Raw genomic sequence first — 22,723 nt, forward strand, 5'->3', positions numbered from 1 at the left:
TTTTAAATTGTAACTGGTCTGTGCTAAATTACTGAATTCATATTAAGAAATAACTATTAATGTATTTGAAAGTTAATGGTAAAGGGAAAATAGGTCATTGTGCTGGTCTCAATACACCTTGAAATGTACAGTAATTACTTCAATGAACAAGAAGAAATTAATCAGCAATGAAATTACCAAAAAAGATATGACAGGAAATGCTATTAACATCTAGTCAGTGATTACCTTCTACAAACTCATAGTCAACTAATGTAATTGACTTCAATATTCAATCATTATAAAAAATAAACCATTCCAAAGACAAAGTGAATGATAGACAAAAAATGGGAGAAGCTTTTTGATGTAGGGCAAAATGTTAAAATATTCAAGTTAAAATAAATTTCCCTTTTCAGACTTTGCGATCTGTAAGACAGATGATACAAAAAATCATCTGTTTCTGTGTCTTATGGTCAATGAGGGTATCAGGTGGCCACCACAATGACCAACCGCCTTTACTTTTCTCCATTAAATGTCAGGAACCCATTTGAGCTGGGTGGACTGAAAGGTGCCTAATTGTTTTTCTTTATATTAGGACTATTATACAAAAAATGGTCTTCAAACCCTAGACCTATGTTTGGCAGCCAAGCACTTTACCACTTAACCACCACACCTCCAAGTGAATTCTATAGAAACTTTTAACTGTTTGCTCATCTTTCATTCTACAACTAAAGCAAGGTAATTATGTATTGTTAGGGACAATGCTGTCTGGAATGAGAGAATATGTTAGCCTGTCGGGGCCTAAGGTCATGTCTAGCCTGGGATAACAAGAAGTTACAGTTGCCAGATTGTAACACTACTGGGTGGGTTGTATCTGTGCACCTCTGTGACCAAGGGGTTTGAGTCATCTAAGCAACCAGATAACTAAACTAAACTAAACTAGCGAACTAAAAGAGGAAATTCAAAAATGAGACTTTAATTTCAATGACTAAGGCAGCAGTTACAATCTAGTACATAAACATTAGAAGTGGCCATCATGACAGCACTGGGCAGGGCTTGGCCATAGTTTTAAAACAAACTTTAGAAGAAAAAAAACTGCTAGTTATTTTGACAGTTGTTCAAATATAAAACAGATTTACACATAGTAAAATTTTAAAAAATAAAAGAAAAATTCTGAAACTTACAGGCAGTCCCAGGTACAGAATAATTAAAACTGACACAGAGACCACTGGTCAACAGTACAGGAAACAGCATAGGCTCTATTTTAAGTACTCCACCCTAACCCATACAATAGGCAGAAATACAAGTATACAGCTTAGCACTGGCCTACAGAAGTAAAATTTAAAATACATAAAAGTAGCTTTGGGAGCGCCAGTTCACAATTATAAAAATTTACCTGTTAATAAAGTCTAGGTCTAATGTTTGTTTTGTTGGTTTTACATGTGTTCCATCAGAAAGAGAGATAACATCTTAGCCGTAACCTCCAACAGGACACTGAGTGTTAACACCAGAGACTATGGAGATGACAAAGTGGATACCCCATGATCACCAATAGATAATACAAAGTGAATTAGTATTTGAAAATTTTAAACACACTAAGGGGATAAACTCATTGCTTTAGTGAAGACTGACAATACCAAGTAGTAAATATTATTATACTCTTTATTTATAGCAAAATATGTAGGTCCTAGCTGGGGAATACTGCATACTTCTCACTAATCTTCGGACTTGAAGATAAGCCTTATTATTATTATTTATGAAAAATTTCTCCTCTAAGAAATCAGACAAAAACTCAAAACTGTATTCATGGTAACAGCAAAACATTTATATTATAACAGCATAGAATATGTTAACAGTTTTATTTTAAATATAATAATATAACAATATTATAATAGAGCTAAATAATGTCAAGTCGCTATTTATACTGTAAAAAAGCATAGAACAAATTGTGCAGGGATGTGACACAAAAAATTATATGATAGCACACTAAAGCAGGGGAGATAACAAATTGAATTAAAAGCATAATCTAGCAAGGCTTTGGCGTTGTGACTGTACAGAGTATTGAATGTTAACTGAAGACACGTATAGTTGTTACAACATTTTCCGGTGGAAGTGACGTTCTGCTTTAGAATTCATGAATAATTAAAGATATACAAGTTTGCTTAATACTGGTACAATAATAATAACGATAATATACCAAAGCACCTTCCTCCTTCAAAATACAAAAACATGTAACTGAAACAACAAGAAGATTGAGGGAAAAAAAAGGAATATTTAAAAAAAAAATGAACAAATGACTGGACTGATTGTCAAGATATACCTAAATATAGAACAAGATTTATACAAGTCAATTATGGTGATTCCACCTAAATAGTTCTCACAAAGTACATCACTTGAGTACTTGTACCTGTTCATTGTTCTATCCATTGTATCTGTTAGGTTTTCTGACCTTGCGACCACTTCCGGTAATGTAACCATGTTGTGAGGTTGGGTTACAGGGTTCAGGATGTATAACTGTGGGTGTAGAAGTATTTGTCGCCACTCTAGTAGGTGAGCATGGTTACTCAACCTGAGGTTAGGAGCATTCTTCATTGTTTCCTACTGAGTCCCATATTGCAGCTTGGTCACTAAAATTGTCTTGAGAAGGTCTGGTTTTGAAGTAGCATTAGGGAAATGTTAATTTCTTTCAGACGCAGTAGGAATGTAAAAACATCAATGCCAATTAGCAATCAAAAGATAATGACAGGTTCCCTTAGAGCACAAGGAAGTCTCTAAATGATGGTAGAAAAGGAAAATCTCTAATAGATCCGGTGTGTCTGTGTCTTTGCCTCTAGGAATTGTTTTACTTCTCAAGATGTTCACTGTCAATACAAGAGAACAAAATTTGATAAAAACATTTTTATAGTCAGTGAAACACAAAACTTGGCAAAGCTTTACTCAGGGGTTTAGTATAAAGAAAATATAAAGAGATATACACAGCATTGCTTACCATTGTATTCCATACATCTCTTGACCCATTTTTTGGTTTACATTTCATCTTCATGTTGGTCTACATCTTCATCATGTTGGTCTACATCTTCATCATGCTGGTCTACCTCTTCATGTTGGTCTACATCTTCATCATGTTGGTCTACATCTTCATGTTGTCTACCTTTTCATCATGTTGGTCTAAATAAGAATAAAAAAATTAATAAGAAAAACTTTTGTCTTGAAAAGGAAAAAAAAAATTCTTTTGTTGCTTTTCTTTTCATGTTAAACAAAACTATTATGATGATGCAGGTTTTACTTTATGTTTTAACTTAGTATTTTATGAATAAACTTTTAAGAAAAAAAAAATACACCCAAGACATCTAATACAGCAGCAAAGAATAACAAACAAATAAAGTTTTAAAAATATTAAGGTTAATTAAGTCATTTAAGTCTAAGGAACTTATTGGAGATTTTCAATTATGCCAGAAAACAATAAATAACTAGCTATGTAGTGTATCTGGTGTACAGAATACAGAAAGCTTTAATATTTAGAGTGAAAATTATGCTATTAAGTTTGTGCATTTCTAGCAAAATGAAATCACAACTAAGTTCTTTTGCTTGCAGTACAAACTCATTGGTTTTGTTGAGTTGGCAACAGCAGTCTTTCCTTCAAAATCTCCAGGTTTTTTCTTTTTTTTTTATATATATTTTTATTTCACTTTATATTGTTTCAGCAAATCTCTTTATTGTTTGCTTTTCTTTTTCTATCCTTATCTATTGTATTTCTTTTAGAATGTACTTAAAAATCAAAAAGTAAGCTAAGAGCAAATTACTAAGTTTAAAATTCCCACCAGATAAGATCCAAACAAATGAAAATTTAGTTTGATTATGATTACCCGGAGGATTACCACTATAGCAACGACAATATAGATACAAACAGGAACAACATTCACACACAAAACATACAAAGACACAGTCATACACAACCACTGGTTAATAAACTAAACCTCTTTGTGATGTGACTAATGACCATGAAACACACTGACAGAAAATGGAGTAAAAGAGTTATTTATAAAATCTTTCTGTTCTAGCCTTAATGAAGAGGAAGCGACCACTTTATCCAGATCTGATGTAACTGGTTTAGTGGCTGCAGATTGTCCTCAAGAATGCATAAATGAGATCAGATGTTTCAACATTACTTACATGTACATTGCACTTGATATTCTTGTCGAATGTTAGACATGTTTTGAATGTTTCTTGAGAGCTGAAGAGAATCTACTTCCTTGACCAAATGTTCAGCAGAATAAATGTCATCAGGCAAGATATGAGCATCAAGATGACCATACACAGTCCAGTGCACATATCACATGACCAGGCAGCCATCCTTTCTTATGAGAAGACAAAGTCTTAGTGTAGTGACCTCTCTTGCTTAAATTTTTTCTTGTAACTTGGTGCACAAAATAATTGAGAACTGAAATGACTTCAACAAAAAATTATGAAAATCTAGGAGAGAAAAAAATTCTAAGTAGAGGAAAAGTGACAATTATAATACACATTTTGTTAATGTTTTATTTCTTTGATTTTATGCACATCTGCACAATTTAGGCCATGTCGTGCCTGCAGTCCCTTAAGGACTACTCTCTCTCTCTACATAACAGGGGCTAAATTCTATACAGTTAAATCATTAAAATCAAGGTCTATTCACAGTTAAAATAGTAAGGGTAGTAAAAATTTAATAATTTGGTAAAAATCTAATGTAAATAGTACATGAATAAGATGATAATTCCCCTCTCCCTTTTCGAGTTAGTTGTTAGTAACACCAGGTTAGTAGCAACAAAATCATGTAGAAATAGACATGGCTTTATTTAATTTAGTCTGACTGTTGTTGACTTGTAGTACCAAACTGCTGGTAGGCAACTAAACTGTTGAAGGCATAATATATCTTAGCTAATAAGAACTTGAACAACTTCCTTGTGAACAAAACTAAATATAACATTTATAATACTTGTGATCACATGAAATAAATGTAGTAGACTTAAGTAATAAAATTTCTTACAATCTAACTCACTACAATAACACAACCTTTCAGTCTTACATTCTGGAGTCGTCTCCCCTAAGACCAAGTGACGACAATGCCACTTTTGCATCATTCACATCCAATCGCTTACCTCTTACCACAGTCACCATAAAAACACACACACTCCATAACACTTCTGCTTGTCCAACATTCTTTCACTGAATCAAGCCCCAAGCATCCTACTTTTCCATATGTTAGACTTTGCAATGACCATGTTTTTAATCATACTAGTTACATTTAGCAGACACTTTGGCACATATTGGAAATAATAGTGCAAATATTATGACTAATCAAGCTTTAAAAAACTCTAAAATAGATTCTTATTTCTGTACCTTGATATCTGTCAACAAAAACAACTGATACATTTGAACCTAAGGAAGAACAAAAAGAATCTGAAATATAAAGTTGTGTAACAAAAACTTGAAAGAGTTCAAGGTAACAAAACTTAATATATAGATATAAATTGCAGATATAGGCGAGAACCTAAAAAAATGGAATTTTATTTTGTAGCTTGATATCTGTAAACAAAAAAATTAAACTTCAGTAAAAAGAAGTGTGATTAAACATTTCAAATATATAAATTCATATGTTGCTAATGAAACTGAAAAAAAAAAGTGGTTCTGGGAGTAATAAGCAGGACTACACATTTGTAAAAACACTGCAGATTATATATAATATATAATAACCATAATCATATATATTTATTTATTTATTTATAATGGTAATCAAAACTAACATAATATAATATAATATATATATATAGAGAGAGAGTTGAATGAATACTTGATGTGCCCCAACAGTTAATAGGACACTTGAGGTGCCACATAAGTTAAAAGGACAAGCAGTTGTTAGGACACTTGTGGTGCCCCAACAACTGATAGGACAAACATGAGGTGAACAACAGTTTGTATGATGGATGAGGTGCCCAACAATTGATAGGACACTTAGAGTGCCCCAACAATAAGACCATTGAGTTGTTAGGATGAATGAGATGCCCCATGATATCTCATTAGGTACCCCAACAGTTAATAGGAGACTTGTGGTTATCTAACAGTTGGTAGGAAAAAAGAGGTGCCTTACCAACTGATAGGATACTTGAAGTGCCCTACCAAACAATAGGACAAGAGGTGCCCTACAAATTGATAGGACACTAGAGGTGCTCTACCAATTGTTAGGATACTTAAGGTGCCCTACCAATTGATAGGATATTGAGGTGCCCCATCAGTTATAAGGACATTTGAGGTGCCTAAAAAGTGTTGAAACACTTGTGGTGCCCCAACACCTGATTGGACAAACTTGAGGTGGACAACAGTTGGTATGATCGATGAGGTGCCTAACAATTGATAGGACACTTGGAGTGCCCAAACAATTGATAGAACACTTGGAGTGCCCAAAAATAAGATTATTGAAGTGCCCAACAGTTGTTAGGATAAATGAGATGCCCCAACAAATGATAGGACATTTGAAGTGCTTCAACAATAGATACGATACCTAAGGTGCCTCAACAGTTAAAAGGATATTTGAGGTGCCCAAACAGTTGTTAGGACACTTGTGGTGCCCCAATAGCTGACAGGACACACTTGAGGTGCCCAGCAGTTGGTATGAGGGATGAAGTATTCCAACAATTGATGACCATATAGGTGCCCAACAGTTGGAAGGTATAGATATTTTTTGTTTTTGGCACATCAGCACAATTAAGGCTATGTCATGCCCATAATCTCTCAAGGGTTATTCCCCCTTCATAGCTCAAGAGCTAAGTTTTATACAGTTGGGTCATTAAAAACAAGATTCATTCACAGCTCAGATGGTGAAAATAGTAAACATTTACATAAATTAATAAAAATCTATTTTTAATATTATATATTCACAATTGCTTTGCCCTATCACAAATCAAACACTCGTAGACAGTTAAAGGATGAAAAAGGTGCCCCAAAAATCGACCAGACACTTCAGGTGCACCAACAATTAATTAGTAAATAGTATATTGAAGTTGGACAGTGTAAATTTTGACACAGGCAGACAATATTTTTATGCAAATGTATATTACATATCTCATCAAGTAATAGTCAGTAATTTTGTGCAGTACAAGTATATATATTGCATTGAAGTTGAACTGTAATTGTAAATTTTGACACAGGCAGACAGTAAATTTGTGTATATTATATATCTCATTAGTAAATAGTATGTAAGCACTCGTAGACAGTTGAAGGATGAAAAAGGTGCCCCAAAAATCGACCAGACACTTCAGGTGCACCAACAATTAATTAGTAAATAGTATATTGAAGTTGGACAGTGTAAATTTTGACACAGGCAGATAATATTTTTATGCCAATGTATATTACATATCTCATCAAGTAATAGTCAGTAATTTTGTGCAGTACAAGTATATATATTGCATTGAAGTTGAACTGTAATTGTAAATTTTGACACAGGCAGACAGTAAATTTGTGTATATTTTATATCTCATTAGTAAATAGTATGTAAACACTCGTAAACAGTTGAAGGATGAAAAAGGTGCCCCAAAAATTGACCAGACACTTCAGGTGCACCAACAATTAATTAGTAAATAGTATATTGAAGTTGGACAGTGTAAATTTTGACACAGGCAGACAATATTTTTATGCCAATGTATATTATATATCTCATCAAGTAATAGTCAGTAATTTTGTGCAGTACAAGTATATATATTGCATTGAAGTTGAACTGTAATTGTAAATTTTGACACAGGCAGACAGTAAATTTGTGTATATTATATATCTCATTAGTAAATAGTATGTAAGCACTCGTAGACAGTTGAAGGATGAAAAAGGTGCCCCAAAAATCGACCAGACACTTCAGGTGCACCAACAATTAATTAGTAAATAGTATATTGAAGTTGGACAGTGTAAATTTTGACACAGGCAGATAATATTTTTATGCCAATGTATATTACATATCTCATCAAGTAATAGTCAGTAATTTTGTGCAGTACAAGTATATATATTGCATTGAAGTTGAACTGTAATTGTAAATTTTGACACAGGCAGACAGTAAATTTGTGTATATTTTATATCTCATTAGTAAATAGTATGTAAACACTCGTAAACAGTTGAAGGATGAAAAAGGTGCCCCAAAAATTGACCAGACACTTCAGGTGCACCAACAATTAATTAGTAAATAGTATATTGAAGTTGGACAGTGTAAATTTTGACACAGGCAGACAATATTTTTATGCCAATGTATATTATATATCTCATCAAGTAATAGTCAGTAATTTTGTGCAGTACAAGTATATATATTGCATTGAAGTTGAACTGTAATTGTAAATTTTGACACAGGCAGACAGTAAATTTGTGTATATTATATATCTCATTAGTAAATAGTATGTAAGCACTCGTAGACAGTTGAAGGATGAAAAAGGTGCCCCAAAAATCGACCAGACACTTCAGGTGCACCAACAATTAATTAGTAAATAGTATATTGAAGTTGGACAATGTAAATTTTGACACAGGCAGACAATATTTTTATGCCCATGTATATTATATATCTCATCAAGTAATAGTCAGTAATTTTGTGCAGTACAAGTATATATATTGCATTGAAGTTGAACAGTAATTGTAAATTTTGACACCATAGACAGTAAATTTGTGTATATTTTATATCTCATTAGTAAATAGTATGTAAACACTCGTAGACAGTTGAAGGATGAAAAAGGTGCCTCAAAAATCGACCAGACACTTCAGGTGCACCAACAATTAATTAGTAAATAGTATATTGAAGTTGGACAGTGTAAATTTTGACACAGGCAGACAATATTTTTATGCCTATGTATATTATATATCTCATCAAGTAATAGTAATTTTGTGCAGTACAAGTATATATATTGCATTGAAGTTGAACTGTAATTGTAAATTTTGACACAGGCAGACAGTAAATTTGTGTATATTATATATCTCATTAGTAAATAGTATGTAAGCACTCGTAGACAGTTGAAGGATGAAAAAGGTGCCCCAAAAATCGACCAGACACTTCAGGTGCACCAACAATTAATTAGTAAATAGTATATTGAAGTTGGACAGTGTAAATTTTGACAAAGGCAGACAATATTTTTGATGCCAATGTATATTATATATCTCATCAAGTAATAGTCAGTAATTTTGTGCAGTACAAGTATATATATTGCATTGAAGTTGAACAGTAATTGTAAATTTTGACACCATAGACAGTAAATTTGTGTATATTTTATATCTCATTAGTAAATAGTATGTAAACACTCGTAGACAGTTGAAGGATGAAAAAGGTGCCTCAAAAATCGACCAGACACTTCAGGTGCCCCACAATTAATTAGTAAATAGTATATTGAAGTTGGACAGTGTAAATTTTGACACAGGCAGACAATATTTTTATGCCTATGTATATTATATATCTCATCAAGTAATAGTCAGTAATTTTGTGCAGTACAAGTATATATATTGCATTGAAGTTGAACAGTAAATGTAAATTTTGACACCATAGACAGTAAATTTGTGTATATTTTATATCTCATTAGTAAATAGTATGTAAACACTCGTAGACAGTTGAAGGATGAAAAAGGTGCCTCAAAAATCGACCAGACACTTCAGGTGCACCAACAATTAATTAGTAAATAGTATATTGAAGTTGGACAGTGTAAATTTTGACACAGGCAGACAATATTTTTATGCCAATGTATATTATATATCTCATCAAGTAATAGTCAGTAATTTTGTGCAGTACAAGTATATATATTGCATTGAAGTTGAACAGTAATTGTAAATTTTGACACAGGCAGACAGTAAATTTGTGTATATTATATATCTCATTAGTAAATAGTATGTAAACACTCGTAGACAGTTGAAGGATGAAAAAGGTGCCCCAAAAATCGACCAGACACTTCAGGTGCACCAACAATTAATTTGTAAATAGTATATTGAAGTTGGACAGTGTAAATTTTGACACAGGCAGACAATATTTTTATGCCCATGTATATTATATATCTCATCAAGTAATAGTCAGTAATTTTGTGCAGTACAAGTATATATATTGCATTGAAGTTGAACAGTAATTGTAAATTTTGACACCATAGACAGTAAATTTGTGTATATTTTATATCTCATTAGTAAATAGTATGTAAACACTCGTAGACAGTTGAAGGATGAAAAAGGTGCCTCAAAAATCGACCAGACACTTCAGGTGCACCAACAATTAATTAGTAAATAGTATATTGAAGTTGGACAGTGTAAATTTTGACACAGGCAGATAATATTTTTATGCCAATGTATATTATATATCTCATCAAGTAATAGTCAGTAATTTTGTGCAGTACAAGTATATATATTGCATTGAAGTTGAACTGTAATTGTAAATTTTGACACAGGCAGACAGTAAATTTGTGTATATTATATATCTCATTAGTAAATAGTATGTAAACACTCGTAGACAGTTGAAGGATGAAAAAGGTGCCCCAAAAATCGACCAGACACTTCAGGTGCTTGTAAATTTTGACACAGGCAGACAATATTTTTATGCCAATGTATATTATATATCTCATCAAGTAATAGTCAGTAATTTTGTGCAGTACAAATATATATATTGCATTGAAGTTGAACTGTAATTGTAAATTTTGACACAGGCAGACATTACATTTGTGTATATTATATATCTCATCAAATAATAGTAATTTTGTGCAGTACAAGTATATAAAATTGTATTGAAGTTGGACAGTAATTGTAAATTTGGACACAGGCAGTAATTTTGTGCTGATGTATATTATACATCTCAAGTAATAGTCAGTAATTTTGTGCAGTAAAAGTATATATATTTATATATACATTCTATTGAAGTTGGACAGTGAAAAGATTAAGAAGCACTCTTCAAAGTGATGAGCTATATCAGTGCTAGTATTCAATGACATTACAGGAAGATAATCAGTATTGAAATATATTACTGATAATTTTGATTTTCATTTTTAATTTTTATGTTCTATATTTAGAAAGCTGTTGATAGTATTGTTCTTGTCAAAATTTGGTATCACTGATATTGTGTCTTTGTTAAATTTTGTCTTTTTTCAATGTGTAAAAAAAATATATATATATGATCAGAACATAAGGTTTTAGAGGTTGCAGATTTAACACTAGTAGATTTTTGTGTTTAGACTATTGTTTATTTTAATGTTTACATTGTATTAATATTGTGCACAATTTCTTGGGGTCTTTAAGTCATTTTTATTTATATTTGTAAGTATATGTAGTATTTCTTGAAAATTTTCTGTCTTTTTTTCCTGCTGTGCTTGTTTGTTTTTATATATTGACCAAATCTTGCTTTTGGAACAGGATGTGCTTTAGGGTAAGAGAGTGAGGTCAATGTGTTGCTCGAATCCTCCTCAATTTAATCAAAGTTTTCAGTGCACTGAGTCATCATCATATCATTATTTATATAATTGTAACATTTTGGTATAAACTTTGTTACATTTTTTTTTTTACATTATAATATTTTATTAATTTTGTTTTCTCTTTCTATATGACCAAATAATATATTGTAAAAACATAATAATTGATTATGACATTGATTATTAGATTGTTGACAATTTAGTGTGTTATGTTAATCACAATAGTATTGGCTTGATAATATTGTAAGTGATTGTAAACTATAAAAGATATTAGATATCATTATTATCTATAAAAAAGTATAGAATGCCATTGTACTTTTGATAACTATTAATAGATACATGGATGGATATACTGAACTAAAGAAAGTTGCTGAATCGTTTGGTCTTAAAGATGAAGAAAAGAAAGATGTTTTGAAATAAATGGAAAGGAAAGAAAATCAAGTTGATATTGAAAGAGTTGGCAAGAGCACAAAGAGAAGAGAGAAATGCAACTAGATGCTGAAAGAAATTAAAAGGAAGCAAAACCAGACAAAGAATCAGAAATAAAAAAAAAAAAACTGAAAAATAAAAGCTGCAATTCAAAACAAGGGAGACAAAACAGAAACTACCAAGCGTGAACATATAGAGAATATTTACAAAGCACAAAGAGAAGAGAGAAATGCAACTAGATGCTGAAAGAAATTAAAAGGAAGCAAAACCAGACAAAGAATCAGAAATTTAAAAAAAAAACAACTGAAAAAAAAAAGCTGCAATTCAAAACAAGGGAGACAAAAAAACTACCAAGCGTGAACATAAAGAGAATATTTATAGGCAAAAAATGAGGGACCTTATGAAACTGACGAAATAAATAGTTATTTTCAGACTATCTGTAAAACTTGCAATTACAATGAAGATACTTGTTCTAATATATTCATCTGTAAACTAAGTGGCAAGACTTTAAGTGTTATTAACTCATTAATAGAAGAACAAAGAAAGAAATGCATCCTGTTAAAAGCAATATTATTGGAATCTAGATCACCAAAGAGAAATTTATTATCAACATCAAAGACAAGAATCTAATTCTCCAAACTATAATGTACCAAGAAATAAATAGATATGGAATCGGAAATCAGAATAGGTAACAAAGTAATAAAGTTAATATAAAAGAAGTTCAAGCAACAGTGTATAATATTGAACTAGAACTATAATTTTTTCCAACATATGTTAATGGTGTACTAGTGAAATATACCACAGTCATTACAAATGATAAACGTGTTACACAAGATACTATGACAGGTATAACTAAGAACATATGACAGGCTTAACTAAGATAATACACGTAAAACTAAGAAAAAATGACAGGTAATACTATGAAAATATGACAGGTAAAACTAGAACTTATGAAAAGGTAAAACTAAAAAAATATGACAGGTAAAACTAAGAAAAAAATAACAGGAAAAACTAAGAAAATTGGACAAGTAAAACTAAGAAAATATGAAAGGCATAACAAAGAAAATATGACATGTTAAACTAAGAAAATATGACAGGTAAAACTAAGAAAATATGACAGGTAAATATAAGACGTTTCTTTATTAAGCACTCAAAGAATGATTTCACTGGGAATTGCAAATATATTTTGATCACCACATTAAATGCAGAGGTCAAAGACCAGCTAATTATCACACATTTGTTGTTATATTTATTGTTACAAACGTTCAATGGAATATAAATGAAGACGTCTAACACAGTTATACATCCGTATGAATTTCTTTTTTAAGCACTCAAAGAATGATTTCACTGGGAATTGCAAACACATTTTGATCACCACATTAAGTGCAGAGGTCAAAGACCTGCTAATTATCACACATTTGTTGTTATATTTATTGTTACAAACGTTCAATTGGAATATAAATGAAGACATCTAACACAGTTATACATCCGTATGAATTTCTTTTTTAAGCACTCAAAGACAAAGAATGATTTCACTGGGAATTGCAAATACATGTTGATCACCACATTAAGTGCAGAGGTCAAAGACCTGCTAATTGTCACACATTTGTACACAAATGTTTGTAGATATCCTCATTACAATTCAATAAAGTTGTTACAAAACCTCACTGGTTACATCACTTCACAGTGTCTCAATGGATAGGGTAGAGATGAGCGTGATACAAACGACAATCCCAACTGTTCCTGCACAATCATCATATATCTGATGGCTTATATTTTCATCCTTTTTTTTTTAACTCTTGTTTTGCAAACGTGCATCAGTTGAATAGCTGGAGCCCAATAAAAAGTTTCAGGCTTGCATTTTCGGCTGACTCCTGTTTTGAGCTTGTCGACCGACAACTTCATTTTGATGAACTGACTGTAACAATATTTGTGATGACGTCGTGTTCAAGCTATTGAAGGTGGTCTACAAGCATCCGGTTTGAGGGCTGAAGCAGCCTCACAAACTTCGCACTCAACTAATGTCGAGTGAGTTGAATCAGCCTCAAAGCTTGCACTCAACTAATTATGTCCCAACTATTATTCAACTGAGCCGAAATAACCGGTTATTTTACAAACTCATTCTTCTTTGTTGTTTTTTTGAATGCCTTTTAACATTCCAAGTTATGATGATGCTTTGTCCAAGGCATTGTAGCACGTGAAAAAAATGCAAAACAAGAAAAAGGATGTGCACTGCTGGGTTGTCTACAAATGCACACAGACATAACCAACAATTTCGTCTTGGATCAACAATTCAATTGATGACAATATTACTACATCTAGTCCTCAGCTAAAAATCCTCAATTTTTCAAAAATGAATACAATATCCTTTCCTATAAGTACGAAGATGGTCATGGAGACCGATCTTCTTTGAAAAAAAATCCTCAACTACATCCTTTAAACATGAAGATGGCTAAAGAGCCCAGTCTTCACTTTTAAAATTCCTCCATTAATCATTCCTATGAACACAAAGATGGCTAAGGAGTCCAGTCTTCGCTTTTAAAATTCCTCCATTAATCATTCCTATGAACACGAAGATGGCTAAGGAGTCCAGTCTTCGCTTTTAAAAGTCCTCCATTAATCATTCCTATAAACACGAAGATGGCTAAAGAGTCCAGTCTTCGCTTTTGAAAAGTCCTAAGCTAAACATAGTAATGTCATCAATTAAATGTGTTTTCTCCGCAACTATTTAGTTGGTCTGCAAGTGCAAATGTTGATTAGTGTGCGCTGCATCACGAGCGGCGATATTTCCTTTGATGGACACGTTCATATGTTCCTTGAGTGTGACTTAATTATTGATTTTTACAAACGTTCAATCGGAATATAAATGAAGACGTCTAACACAGTTATACATCCGTATGAATTTCCTTTTCTAAGCACTCAAAGAATGATTTCACTGGGAATTGCAAATACATTTTGATCACCACATTAAGTGCAGAGGTCAAAGACCTGCTAATTAGCACACATTTTTTGTTATATTTATTGTTACAAACGTTCAATTGGAATATAAATAAAGACATCTAACACAGTTATACATCCGTATGAATTTCTTTTTTAAGCACTCAAAGAATGATTTCACTGTGAATTGCAAATACATCTAGATCACCAGATTAAGTGTAGAGTCTCAATGAATGAGAGATGAAATTGATACAAATGACAATCCCAAATGTTCCTGCACAATTATATACATGTAATGGATTAAATCTTTTTTTTTACATTTGTTTTGCGAATGTGCATCAGTTGAATATCTGGAGCCAAATAAATAGATGCATCATGAGCGGCAACATTTCCTTTGGTGGAAACGTTCATACTGATTGTTCATTGAATGGGTTAGGGTTAGGATTTTTTGCATGCAATTGTATCACATGGAATAGTAGATTTTTGTTTTCACATTAACTCCCAACATGAAAATATAATGCACATTTTTCCACACCTTAGAAATGAAACATTTTAAGAGTATTCAAGTCAACTTAATATGTCATTATACTGCACATAATCACAAGAAACCATAAATGTTTTTTTTCACACTATCACACACTGAAGAATTGAAACAGTTTATTTAGTTAAAGATCTACATGAAGTCAAGTCAACTTGTTTATGCAATAGTACATATCACTGTGAATTGGAGATCCTTTTTTTTTTGTCCAATTAAGTACTGGGGTGTTAAGACCATGCACATTAACACATAGTTGCTACAATAGTAACTTTAATCATCCCAATCTCCAGTAACTTGAATCATCCCAATCTCCAAGTGGCAAAGTGAAAGTTGATGGTGATTTACAACTTTTCATTTTTGTGTTTGAATTCCATATTTAGAATACATTACTATTGAATTAATCCAAATGACAAAGAATCCAATTCCATTATTTGTTGAAATATATTTACATTTATACAGTTGGAATTATTTCAGAGCAATGCAGTTTTTCTGAAAAATTTAATAGGAACATCCACATATTTTAACTGAAATTAAAATGGTATATCACTAAGTTTAACAAATGAAAATTCAGTTTACTTTCATAACTAAACACTACTAAAACAAATACAATACAGATTTCTTTAACTAGACAGGTGAACTTACAAGTTGTGTGTGAAGTGTTTGTGAAGTAATTACTGACATCATAATATACAAAACAAATACAGGAACCATGCATACATATACAACTAATGCAGGATATTTAAAGTATCATGCACATACAACATACAACTAATGCAGGATCATCACTTTACAAAAACATAAATGCTGTGAAGTATAAGAATATTTCTTACCTTATTCTTAATATGGCTCCATTTGAAGAAATGGCAGACGAACTTAAGATAAAACATGTTGATCATTTGTAGATCGGTAGAATCTTTTCACAGTGAGAGAGACGTTTAATGTTCCTTCAGTAGCCTTGAAATGTTCATCCTTTTTCCTTGACCTCATGTTTAATTGACCATTTAGTCTATAAGTGAGATAAGAAAAATGCACTGTTTAACAAATACATCACATTTAAATGCATAACCTTTAAATGCAATATTGATAAAATTTCTTTTCATTCAAGAAGAGCTTTTTCTGTCTCAGACCTAATGTTTAAAAAGAATGTGTTTTTTAGTGATGGTCATTTTGTTTTCAAATAATAGTCATACTATCTCACTGTGTGATGGAAAAATAGAAAAGGTTTATGAGACTTCATGGTATTTTAATGTCAATTTTTTTATGTATCTCTCTTTGATAGGAGGTATAGTGGCTGAGCGGTAACACACTTAGCTTATAAAGTTGAAGTCCCAGGTTTGAATCCTGATATTTTAAATTTTGGGACCTTTGGGTACGTCAAGATTCTACCCAACTCTAATGGGTACCTGACATTAGTTGGGGAAAGTTAAGGCGGTTGGTTGTTGAGCTGGCCACATGACACCCTGGTTAACTGTGGGCCACAAAACATGACCTTTACATCATCCTTCCTATAGATCGCAAGGTCTGAAAGGGGGAACATTTTTTTAAATAAGAAAATCACATTCAACTTTTCATTTGGCTATATACATAAATGTGCCACGAAGAATGAAGCAAATTGCTTATTTTAAATTTTTAGGAAGTAATGCAGTCTAATGTGAGTTCATTAATTTGTGTTTTTAACCCAACAGCTCCATCTTTTAGGTTTTGAAATGCTATCCAATTAAACAAAAGGAGGTAACTAATTTTTTTTTAAAATAATAATTAAATAAATAAATAAATAAGTAAATAATACAAACAAAATAAATAAATTACATAAATAGAAAAATATAGCTAGTTTTAAAATACTTCAAATATCAAAAGTATAAGTACACATTTTAAAAATATCTAATTTCACAAGTAGGCCTTATAAGCTACCCTATCTAGACTTTTATTTAAAATATTTTTAGAAAAACAAAAGACTATACAGATCTGGCTTAAGTTTTGTGTTTCGGTTCTAAACTAGCTCTTATTGTCTGAAAGTTTAAGAAACTATTGCTAGGGTCCTAAAAAAATACATCAGAATTAGGCTCCTATTGTAAAAACAATGCATCTTAAAGCAAAAGCTCTTGGGTTATAGTGTAAAAAAATATTACCTTGATATGTAGATCACTAGATAAACTTTATGACAATAAAGTTGACAGTGGGGAATTAAGGCATCAGTGAAGAATCAGTGCACAATGATTGAGCCACTAACCTCCAGATCAGTAGCATGTAGAGTCTGTCTTTAAAAAAAAAAACTTGAATGTTGAAGCAAATTTACAAATTGAAAGAAAAATGTCAATCTAAAAAAAAAAAAAAAAAAAAAAGGAAACAGTAATAGCCCTTGCCCAAGTGTATTAATATATATATATACTAGATATATTTTACCAGCGACCCTCGGGTCTTTATTTGCTTATTACTGTCGATATAGTGTTTTTAAAACATTTAAACGAAATAATAATGTAATAAATAAAGCGAATGTGTAAATGTAAAAATAGTATGAATGAAGCCATCAAATCAAAATAGCTAATCTACTTAAATCCATTTTTTCAAATTAAAACATTTGCTTGTAGGCCTACATATATTTGATTAAAATTTGAAATGAATAGACTTAATTTTGTATGTTCATGTGTTAAAGTATAAAGTAGATCTTGAGGTAGACAAAGATCTAGATCTAGACAAATCTAGAGTTAAAAATTGGCTTTTATAGAGTTCATTCTGTGCTGCGCATGCGTGAACTTTTTTCATGAATGAATATAGGCCTATCTCAACACGGCTACGCAGCTTTAGTGAACAGCGAACGAATGTATTAAAAAAATTTAAATGTTACTTTGATTAAAATATGAAATGAATGGATTATAATTAGTATGATCATGTGTTAAAGCATAAAACTATCTTTGCAAAAAAAAGTTTTATCATCTTAGAGTTCAATAAGAGTTTTAGACCTAGGCATAGACTATAACGAACTAATGTAAAAATGATTTTGTAACACAAATTTGAAGGTTAATTTTATTAAATAATGAAATAAATAAACTATATTTTGTATTTTCATGTGTCAAAAAAAAAAAAATAAGTGCAAAGTTTAGTTCTAAAAATTAGATCTAGATCTAAATCCTTTCGATCTTTTCTCATGTCAACATTGTAAACATCGCCTAGATCCATAAAATACTATAGCTGTAATAGAGCTGGTCTTTTTTTTTTTTTTTTTTGATGGTCTTAAGTTTGTTTTAGGGCCACAATACATACACTACGGTCTAAGTTGGTACCCAAGGAACATTTCTGCCAAGTTTTATCAAGTTTTTATTTCTATACTGGAACATACATACATACATACGCCAAACATTCTGCTTTATATAATATATATATATATATATATTAATAAAATATCAACCTTACAAATCAGAAGGTAAGTTGTTATAAAAATGTATGCACCATTCAAACAGTAAATGTGAAGCAGCTCTTGTGTGGTTGCAACTACACCACCTTATTAAAAGTTCACATTTTGGTCCTAATTTGTTAACTTTAGAAGAAAACATGTAGCTTATAAACCTAAAACTAGAGCAATGTTTGAAAATTTGCTGGCCAAACAACCCATGGTTAACCAATGGCCATAGAAACAGTTGAGCTTGACACTATCTGACCCATGATCACTTGGTCTGAAACGAGTACTCTAAAACTAGTACTCTAAAACTAACATTTTATGTTTTTATAACAGATTTTTATATGCTTTTAAAATTATTTTTTTTTTACTTTGCTTTAAGATATTTGACTGGTACACTAGAATTCAACTCACCTATTGTTCTTAGAGAATTAACTAAGTAACCTTGGACACAAACTTGATCTCCTTGGCCTGACATATCCAGACTCATGACATAAAGTGGGTCACTACCAATGCAAGAAAGGTGTACACACTGTTTGGGTCACTACCAATGCAAGAAAGGTGTACACACTGTTTGGCAGAGTGACTTGGCAATGAAGACTTGTGTATCATAGGGGTGCACTGCTGAGAGCTGATACCCTGAAAACAGTTTGTGATTATGTAATCTTATTTGATTGACCTAAATGTGGTAAATTAATAAATGCCTTTTAATATTATATTAGTTATGATGATGCATTGTCCAAGGCTAAGTAATGCATCAAATAACAAAGATAGTTATCTAACAAAATAAATACCTATAGCTTTTAATATTTTCTTCTTTTGTAAAATTTGTTTGGTGAATGAAAATAAAACTTTGTACTCACTGTGTAGCCATCTTCATAGTCTTGAGAAATGAACCAGACAGACCATTAGACATTTGTTGATATGCAGTTCAGGGTTATGCTAACCAAATCTAAGGCTTGACCAAAACACAGAAAATAGTTCAGAATAATGTTTAAAAAATTTGAATAAATTGTTTCAGAATTAACTGTTGAAGAAAAAAAATGTCTTACTTTGGCTTTGAAAGCTTTAATTCATACAAATGCCAAAGAGAAAACTGTAATCATCTGATAGCAGATTACCAAGGAATAGTAGTTGCTTGGATAGGATGACAAATTGGTACTGTTGGCAACAGAATGTTTGCTTGTTAAGATTCTGAAATATGGAAACATCATATACTGAATTAGAATCTCTCTTAAAATACACTATCTCATGATATTAAAATAACATTGTTATATAATAATAGTAAAATAATATATTTAATTTAATTTCCATTATCTTTTTTGTAAAATGTGATTTGAATGAAATTAAAACTTTGTACTCACAGTGTAGCCATCTTCATAGTGTTAAGAGATGAACCAGACAAACCATCAAACATTTGTTGATATGTAGTACAGGAATATGCTAAGCAAATCTGAAGCTTGACCAAAAACACAGAAAAATGTATAACAAGTTATTTTTAACATGCAATGATAAATTATTTTAGAATTAGCAGTTAAAGAAAAGAAAAAAATAAGTCTTACTTTGGCTTTGAAAGCTTTAATTCATAAAAATGCCAAAGAGATAACTGTCATCTGATAGCAGACTACTAAGGAATATTTGTTGCTTGGATGACAAATTGGTACTGTTGGCAGCAGAGAATGTGCACTTGTTAAGCTGATTAAATATGGAAACTTGAACGACAATATCTCTTAAATACACTATCTCATGATATTTAAAATAACTGTTTCTATGAAAACAATAGTTAAGCCTATAAGTATTGCATGGTTTGACTATGTTAAATAAGATATGAAGGAAAAATACTTGCCCTATAATTAGACTTCCCATGATGTTTACTTCTAGATTTAATTTCTTCATTCATATATTTACCTGACCTGTCTGTTTACAGCTTTGGCTTTTATCTCCCAGGCTAGTAGTTGATTAGTAATCAATACTCAACATCTTGAACTGATTAAAAAAACAACTACAAGGTAAATAAATAATTGTATAATTACATATTAAGATGCAATTATTATCATTTGAATTCAACCAGATATCAAGTAGCTGAGCATTTAAACAAATAAATGGCATCTAATAAAAAATTGCTATTCAAAAGTCTTAGTGAAGATACTGGGATTTTGACTAAGCTTCATAATGAGATAATCCCCAATTGGATCTAGCTCTTTAAATGTTAAAGTAAAGAAAATTTATTAAAGTTGTTATGTATACATTTGAAACTAATTACCATAAGGCTAAGAGATAACAGAAAACAAATATTCTTAAATTGTTAGGAAAATATTTAAAACATTTTCAATTAGCATGCAATAAAAAAAAAAAAAAAAAAATGCAATTAAAATATACAAATACATAGAAAAAAAATATACTTGCTTTGATAGGTCTGTAGTAAGAAACTGGTTCTTATTTAACATACATGAAAAGAAATGAATTAAATTAAAGTAGTTAAATGTAACATTGGAAAGAACCACTTGCCTTAAAAAGAGAAATATGGTACAAGCTTGCTACAATTCTGATTATAGGTGTTTTTTATTTCTCAGATGTCTCTTAGTCATAGTTCTCATAATCTAGATCCCATTTCTAGATCACTTGGCTGTAAACTGCATTTGGAACTGAAAATGTTATAAAATATGAGAATATGGATGTTATGACTGCAAAGAGAAAGAGTTTATTTTGAAGATATTGACTTTATTACCAAGTTAGTAAGGCTAAACCTGAGTTTACCTATCTCATAAATAATACATCAATCATAATCAGGCTTTTCTAATATGCATATATTTAAAACTAGTTTCCAAAAACTAAGATAACAGAAAAATATACAAAGTGTTATGTTAATATTAAAAACAAGTTTAATTAGCATGCAGTACAAAGTCAAAAAAACTATACTATTACTTACTGTGCTGCTCAATATCTATATATACCAACTGCCTGGCTATTCTTTATTAAGCAAGCATCAAAAGAAACTTAAGTCCAAATTACATAAATTATAGCATTTGAAGCAATGTCTTTGGAAAAAAAATAATTGATCATCTTATCTTCACTACTTTCCATCACAACACCCTCACCTGTTCCTTTGTTGAACTGCTGGGGCACCACACACAATCTGTCAACTGTCCTTCACTTCGCTCACAAGGCTGTACACCTTAATATCTCGTTCTGAACATTTTTAATGTGATATGAAGCTTGTGTTGAAACTTTGGCTGCTAACAAAAAAAAGTTTGAATTCATTATTTCGAGATGCACATCAAGCATTATGAAATTCAACCATTGTTATGCATATATTTTTAATTACAAAATGTTCTATAAAATCAGAAAATTATTCTTTAAATGTTATATAAACATTAAAAATATATTCTCAAATTGCATGCAAAAAACAAAAAAAAAAAAGAACATAACTGAAACATTAAAAAAAAAAACAAAAAAAAAACAACTTGCTAGATCAGTAGTTCCACAGCTTTCCTGTTCCTAATTAGCATACTTCAAATGAAACAATGAATTTAAATGAAAAATGCCTAAATCACAATGAATGGATTACTTGCCTTAGATAACACTTTGTAGCATAACACTTTACACATGTTTTAACTTCTGACCAGTTCCTCACAAGTGATGGTTATAATCATCTGATAACTAGACATTGATCTGAAAATGTTCACAAATTTAATTATGATAATGAATATATAAAACATTGGACTATGAAATCAGAGTTGTTAAGTTTTTTTTGAAGATAAAATTTCAACTTAACTATTAAAAATAGATCTATAAAAACTATATGAAGCTTAATGAGTTATTAATTGACATAATTATTCTTTAAATAAATTCAATTAAAAACATGCTCAATTTGCATGCAATAACACAAAAGATAAAGCAACACACAAAAAAAGAATGAAACTTACAGATATTTGCTTTGCTAAATCAGTGGTTTAATAGCTTGCCCTTGCTTATTAGGAAAATTTTATGACAATGACATTAAATTCAAAATTGTTA

General features: G+C 31.0%; 1 long non-coding RNA gene across 7 annotated transcripts; it reads right to left on the minus strand.

The window, feature by feature from the left end:
• Positions 1 to 932: 932 nt before the first annotated feature.
• Positions 933 to 20,633, minus strand: LOC106056640 (uncharacterized). Of its 7 annotated transcripts, none has more exons than XR_008778898.1 (11): positions 20,615 to 20,633; positions 20,071 to 20,165; positions 19,759 to 19,900; positions 19,570 to 19,664; positions 19,121 to 19,345; positions 17,442 to 17,570; positions 16,143 to 16,318; positions 5,356 to 5,394; positions 4,150 to 4,426; positions 2,966 to 3,144; positions 933 to 2,837 (listed from the first exon to the last, which is right to left on the minus strand). It is a non-coding gene; the product is annotated as an uncharacterized LOC106056640 (long non-coding RNA). The 7 variants fall into 7 exon arrangements; XR_008778896.1 differs by lacking the exon at positions 20,615 to 20,633 and adding an exon at positions 20,269 to 20,423; XR_008778897.1 differs by lacking the exon at positions 20,615 to 20,633 and having other exon boundaries at positions 19,121 to 19,327; positions 20,071 to 20,262.
• Positions 20,634 to 22,723: the final 2,090 nt, after the last annotated feature.

Source organism: Biomphalaria glabrata, chromosome 7, assembly GCF_947242115.1.
Source record: "Biomphalaria glabrata chromosome 7, xgBioGlab47.1, whole genome shotgun sequence".
Taxonomy (NCBI): Eukaryota; Metazoa; Mollusca; class Gastropoda; family Planorbidae; genus Biomphalaria; species Biomphalaria glabrata.